The sequence below is a fragment of the Octodon degus genome, unplaced genomic scaffold (assembly GCF_000260255.1).
Source record: "Octodon degus isolate 3935 unplaced genomic scaffold, OctDeg1.0 scaffold00082, whole genome shotgun sequence".
In the NCBI taxonomy this organism is placed as follows: domain Eukaryota; kingdom Metazoa; phylum Chordata; class Mammalia; order Rodentia; family Octodontidae; genus Octodon; species Octodon degus.
The window spans coordinates 7,043,164-7,050,663 of record NW_004524658.1 but is presented as its reverse complement, the minus strand read 5'-3'; the positions used below and the strand labels follow the sequence as shown (position 1 = coordinate 7,050,663).

General features: G+C 35.8%; 1 protein-coding gene across 4 annotated transcripts in view; it reads right to left on the bottom strand.

The window, feature by feature from the left end:
* Positions 1-7,500, bottom strand: part of Mbd5 (methyl-CpG binding domain protein 5) — a 479,901-nt gene that overhangs the window by 381,155 nt on the left and 91,246 nt on the right. The window lies entirely within an intron of this gene.

The window sequence follows — 7,500 nt, the reverse complement described above, 5'->3', positions numbered from 1 at the left end:
TTTATATATCATTGGCAGGGTGTGGTGGCACACACATGTTCCAGGGCCTGGGAGGATGAGGCAGGAGGATTCATAGGAGTTCTAGGTGAACTTGAGCTCCATAGCAAGACCTTGTCTCAAATTAAAAAGAAAAAAAAAATTATTCATCACCTATTTATGTTTTACCTCTGTTCCAGCTTTTGAACCATAGACTCTAAATTTCTAGAAAATTGAAAACATGAAGAAGACAAAACAAAACCTACCATAAGTATACAAAACCTTTCTTTAAATCCACTTATCATACTTTTTTTTTTTTTTAATGTGCTTTAGTACAGGGTCTACATGGAGAGTTGCACTACACAGATCAGATTCATAGTGCTCCTCCTGTTTTCAGTCTCCCAAGCAATGGGATTACAGCCATGCACCACCACACACAGTCTCAATCACCCTCTTAGTGCACCCTGGGGGTGGGGCTGGAATGGCACATGGTGCCTGGGATGGAACCCAGGTCCCTGTGCTCTGCCTGAGCAGGAGCTTTAGTCTGCTGAGCTATCTGGTCAGCCCAGCCACATTTCTATCAAGTACTTTCAGTGTAGTAGGCATTCTGCGCAACAGACACTTCATTTCCTTCAAGCAATATATCTTCACAGCAAATGCATTTTCATTCTGTTAGTAAGAAAACAAACTTGAAGGGATAATATGGGCAACAACTGACTTCAAGTCTGACTTCAGAGTTTTTCAAAATAATGGAAAAGTCATTTGTTAAAAGCATTTAGTGTTAAGCTATGTGCAAAAGTAGACATTAGTGAATATGTAATATGCAAAAGGGAACACATACACACAGAAGTGAAGAAATGTCTAAAGATGAAGCCATGATGCCAAAAAACATTTCACTCAGCTGTAACCATCAAGGAACTAGAAACTTTAAATAAATGATTTTTTTCAGATAATTAAAATGTAACTGTATCAACTGTTAAACTATTTAAAGAAATTTTCTAAATGTACATGGAAATGGAATGAGGATAATGTACCTTCCTTTTTAATAATAATTAGATGTTATAAAAACTTGATTCTTTAATAAATTCAGTAAACATTACATAATTATAGTGTTGACCTCTATCAGTGACCTCTGTGAGTGACTGCTGCTTGCCTTTATTGCAACAAGATCCAAAAAATTTTAAATTCCTTTTGTTTTTCCTGCTCGTACTGAGGATCGAACCTCCCGCATATAGGCAAGTGCTCTTACCACTGAGCTAATCCCCAGCCCTTCTTAACTCTTTTCTAGTTTCCTTTCCCTTTTCTTAGTAGACTGCTATGAGCCTGTTTACTGCTGCCTCTATGCTGCTCATTTTATTAAACAAACAAACAAACCTCAAGCCTCTAACCCTAGCACTGAGGAAGCTAGGGCAGGCAAATCTTTAGCTCAAGGCCAGCCTGAGCTACATATGGAAACACTGTCACAAACTAACGAACCATCTAACCTACTGACCGACCAACCAACCAACCAACCAACCAACCAACCAACCAAACTTTGTTGGGTGGGAAATATATGAACAAGTTGATCTTTCTACATTCCTATCTTCTGTCTTCTCTTGTGTGTTCTCACTCAACAAATACTGTGTAGCTATTCTGGGTGCTAGGGACTGTGCCAGATTCTTGTTCAAAATAGATTTTTTTGTCACAACTATGAAGATAATCACAATTTCTCTAAAATACTAACCCTGTTGTCACTATTAAAAAAATACTACTCAGTAACATAGGTGGTATCTTTTAAAGTGCGCGAGTAGGCACTAGACATGGTAAGTTCAAAGTTTCCATTTAAGTCTTACTCTTCGTGAGTGTAAATAACATGACACTTTGTTCCAGAAAAAAAGATTAACAGTGTGATATTGTAAGAGGATGTTACATATGGTGGCTTATTAGTAGAGGACTGGTAAATGGAATGTGAAGAAAAGATGAAAGGCTGTTTTCATTCATTAAACAAAAATATACAGGACAGTAATGGAGGTAGAGCTCTATCATGCATGGATTCAATCTCCAACAGTGAAACAAAAACACACACACACACACACCCCAAAGAAAAAGAAAAAGAAAAAAAAAAACACATTTATAGAACATTCATTATATATGTTATACAAGTATCAAAATGTTGGTAATATGAAGATGACTAAGAGATAGTCTCTGATCCAGAAAACATTTTATAAGGGCACTAAACCAAATGATCTTTTAAACTAATAAGCCCCATTAAACCCAATTTTAGTATATGGATATGTTGATTGCAATTAGTTGATGATATAACTTGACCTATAATCCTCTATTTTTTAAAAAAGCAACAAAGTAAAGCCTCTTGTCTAACCTCCGTATTACATTTTATGATAAGATACTTACTCATCTATTAGCAGGAAATAAGATGTTTAGGATGAACACAGTTTTTTGATAAATGATGCTTCACGTATTAAGTACCCAAACTATTTTGATTCTAATCACCTCTGGTGAACTTTCTTAAACACATTACATATTAGCTGGTCTCCCTAACCTTACCCATGAGAATCATTAACCTTCATTAAGTGCATGAATTCCTCCTGCTGCTCAGCCCCAAGCATGCTTCATGAAAAAAGAAATGGATAGAGAATCAAATCCTGTAATTCAGCAGGTCCATTCTTGGAACTTTTGATTGCAGACTCATGGTTGTGATTCTTTTCTTTTTCTAAGGTGTCTTAATTTATATGCATCTCTCCCGATTCAAGAGCCCTAAGACTCTCTTTTGTAAAGCAACACAGGTTCCTCTGGTCCCTAGACTAAATTTTCTTGGCATAACATAGCTTTTACTTTACTAAATCATCTGAAACAAAGTTTCAGATGTGGTGAGAATTACCTATATGCTTTGGATATTTACAATAAGGAACAAAAATATCTGTGTCATAGTAAACAAGAAGTCAAAAATAATTTCACATAGTTTCAGTGATGAGTTAATCAACTATGACACCAGAATGACATAAAACAATGATACTCTAGGGGCATTTGAGGAGTACAGGATCATTGTTTTATTATATCAGCTATCAGAACGACACTGATTCTGAACTATTTGTAAGCAAACTTCAAAGCTATCGGAAGAAACCAGAAGATGGAGTTCATTCTAACAATTAAATTAAAATCTATCTTAACATTTTTCAAAGTAGTAATGATAGCAATAGTCCTCCCTTATATTACAACATAATTAACTTGAAGCTATTGTACTCCTAAATGTTCAGAAAATGCTTCTAAATCCACGGTTCTGTAACAGGATTATCTTAAGGATTTATGTCTGCTAATCTGATTAATCTGATTCAATGTCTGTCTGCTTTGTCATGAAATTACTTAAATTTAAAAACTGTACTTGAATCACAAATTTAAACAGAAAAATCGTATTAATTCAAAAATTTTGGAAGTGTTTTTTAGAACAGTTTAAATGTTAGAATGCTTTTATAAATTATATTCAAATATTCTATGAAAGTAAATTTGAAAAAAATTTGAAAGCTATTTTTACACAGTAATACAAATCAGTACCAATCCTGCATTTGCCTATCCTAATACTGAAATAAATTTGTAAACTCTGATACTATTAAAAGTCATTAACAAGGCAGAAATAAAAATAATGGGTTCTTTCCCAAAATTTCACGTATGTATGTATGTATGTATGTATGTTTTTGAGAGAGGGCATCACTACACGTTTTAGGCTGCTCTTAAACTCATTATGTACTCCAGACTGTCCTCAAATAACGGTCCTCCTGCATCAGCTTCCAGAGTGCTGGGATTATAGGTATGAACAATTATGTCCAGCAATTTAAAATTCATTGCTAACAAAATGTTCTTTGCTTTAATGCTCAGTAACACTTTCAATACAACCTTCTTTGCGTGACGAATCTATCACCCACCATATCTTGTTAAGACACAAAACTATGATCTAAGTCACAATTTTGCTTAACAAGTTCCTCAAATTTCTATGAGCTACCACCATGTTCCACTTGTTGGAACATCTAACATTTCTCTCTTCTTTTAGTTCTCTTAGAGGCTTTACTTCTTTAAAATTGAGGCTGGATAAATTAAAATGTTTTGAACATTATTATTAACAAAAAGCAATTTGAAATTCCAAGACTAAAGCAAATAGATCTCAAGTTTCAACTTAAAAAGTTTGGGGAAAAAACAAAACACAAAAAACAACAACAAGTTGTGCTAATAGTAGCATTCAAGCTGAATAGTCTTAAAGAAACAGATATTAGCCAGGTATGGTACCACACACATGCAATTCCAGCCTTTTACAAAGCTGAGGTAAAGGAATGCAGGTTTAAGCCCAGCTTGAGCAACTCGGTAAGACCCTATATGAAAATAAAAATTAACAGTGGGGGCAGGGCTGAGATGTAGCTCAGTGTGAAGGCTGTGAGCTTAGTACCCAGTACTAGGGGGAAAAGGCAAAGAAAAAGAATTACAGTATTTTAAACTTATTTTTGCATATGAAATCCACTGATTTTAATATTGTTTTTTCTAGCAAAAGGTAGACCTGAAGCCTTAGATACTTGCTGATAGCTTTCAGATAAACAGTGATAATATATGCATTCACAAGCACACAGACACACACACACACACTCAAATGCACACACTTGTTTGTGTATGTGTTTGCAAATTCACACTTATTTTTTGGAGACAAGCATGCACTATAATATCAGGCTGGCCTTGAACTCACTATATACCTTGGCTGACCTCTAACTCTCAGGATCCTCCTGCCTCAGCCTCCCAAGTGCGGAGGTTACAGGTGTGTGTCACCAGGCCCAGCTCACACATTACTTTTCTGTGCTGAGTGTCTTTTTCAGTCTATATAAAGCTAAGTGCTATGATGGAAAACAGGTGCATAAAGCCAGAAACTTGGGACTTAGCTTCTGCTCCATTTCTGATGAGTACGCCTAACCAGGACTTCTGATTTATCATCGTTGAACAGGATACCAGGACTCATTTTACTAAATTTACAGAATTACTGTAATAAGTAATATACATTCTATGTATTTATACGGTATATGTATTAATGGTTATAAAGAATTCTGTGTGACTTTTTGAGTAGATTTTCTCAACTAGGCTATATAAGAATGAACGTTTACATAAAGATTTTTCTCTTAAACATTATTAATTTTAAGATTATCTTTACATCATAATTATATTCTCCTTCCTTGAAGAGTGCATTCTGACTTTTTTTTTTTTTGAGACAGGATTTCACTATGCAGTTCAGGCTGGCCTTGAGCTCTCTTTGTAGTCCAGGCTGGTCTTGAACTCACACAATCTTCCTTCCTCAGTTTCCTGAGTGCTGGTATTACAGGCATGTGCCACTTTGCCTGGCTTCACTCTGACATATTTTCTTGAGTAAGGTCTCTGCTATCCTACTGACCATTACCAGCCATACTGGCTAAGAGAATGCTAAATGCTATTTAAGTAAAAAAGATCTGAGGTGAAGAGGAGTATTATTATCCTTGTTTGTCTTACTAAAATAATCCAAGTTTGGGGCTTCTTGTAAGGTAATTTACTATATTCTGAGAAATATACATACAATGGATTCTTTTGGGTATTTTTTTTTCCTTTTTATGTGTGGGGAGTGTGGCAGGGAAGCAGCCAACAAAGAACACTCACTATATATAGTGACAGCCAGCATCAACATTCTGCCTCACATGCACAGAGTTATACTTAGCTATCTAATAACTAAAATTTCTTCATCCAAAAACTTTAATAATTTTTGCCTTATTAAATTATCAACTTCTTAATCTACAAGTCTCAGTGTCCTGGACGACTACTTAATAGATTTGTTAAACACATCTTTATTTTAATTATTTCTTATTAAAATGGCTTTTTTTAGAAGCACATTATTTCTATTTCTAATGTATTTCTAAATTCCCCCAAAGCTAGGAATTGGGGCTCTATGCATTTTTTTTGCTCTGTTCTTCAGCAGAGTAATTAACATAGTTCACTGAAAAAACTGGACAAAAAATATTTTATAGCACCACCATTACTTCAATATTTATTGCATTACTAAGTAGCAGTCATAGGCTTAGTGTTAGCCACATGGTCCTAGTCCTCAAGAAATCCTAATGTGTGAGACACTGATAAATAATACATGTTGAGTACAAATTAGTAAGTATTAATAGAATTTAAATAACCATGAGGAACTATTAGGCTGTGCCACAGACATCTTTGAAGTTAAAGACAATCTTTCAATCTGCTATCAAAGCCAAAGAGTGGGAAAGGAAGAAATTGATTAGGAGACCCAAGTATGGTTACATATGTCTTTAATTTCAACCCTCTGGGAGGCAGGGCATTGTAAATTTGAGACCACCCTACATGCCCTAATTTAAAATTTTAAAAAACAGTTGGAAAGAGATTAGGAAAGGGAGAGGAAAAACAGAGGGGGGAGGGGGAGACAGACAGACAGACAGAGAGTGAGAGAGAAAGAGACAGACACCAAGACAGGGAGAGACAGAGAGGAGGGGCAGGTTAAGGTACTTCCAGCAAAAAGGATATAGCAAGAATTTACATAGTATACTATATTTGCCATGATCCCATACTCCTTTAATAAAAGTGATGATATAGAAATGAAATCAGAAAACACAAAAACTGGGGGTTGGGGAGATAGCTCAGATGAATAAGCACTTGCCTGGCAAGCACAAGGGCCTGAGTTCAATCCCTGCCCCCCCAAAAAAAAAACGAAAAAAAGAAAACACAAAAACTTGACTTTAATCACTATTCAGTTTTGATAATGTATGCATACTTAACAACATAGCTTCTCTCTCTCTCTCTCTCTCTCTCTCTCTCTCTCGCTCTCGCTCTCGCTCTCTCTCTCTCTCTCTCTCCCCGTCTCCCTCTCCCTCTCCACCGTCCCCCCACCAAAAACTGAACTCAAGATCTTGCACTTGCCAGGCAGGTGCTGTGCTGCTGAGCTATGTCCCTGATGTGAAACAAAACTTTTAAGCATGTGTAAGCTGACACTGACAATTTGATACAGAAAAGTACTGTTTACACTATTTGGGCAATAATAAAATGTTAAAAAGAAAACAACAAAACATGAACCCAAAGCCACATTAAACAGTAAAATCTCCTGAAATGAATCTACAACAGATATCCACAACCCCAGTTTCAACCAACTGCCAATCAAAAATGAAACATGTACAAACCAATTTTTGTTATTATTTCCTAAACGATAAATTATAACAATGTTTTATAGAGCATTTATATTGTAGGTATTACAGGCAATGTAGAAATGATTTAAAATATGTGGATATGTACAGAATACATTTAAATGTTATTTAAGGGTTTTGAGCATCTGTGGGTTTTGGTTTCAGCAAAGGTCCTGAAATGATTCCCCCCTTGATACCGAGTGAAATACTATTACTAGTGTGTTAAGAATCAGTGAAGGGCTGGTGAGATGGCTCAGTGGTCTAAAGCACCTACTCAGAACAAGCTTAGCAAAGCACAGGGACCGCGGTTCAATCCCCCAGCACCACATGC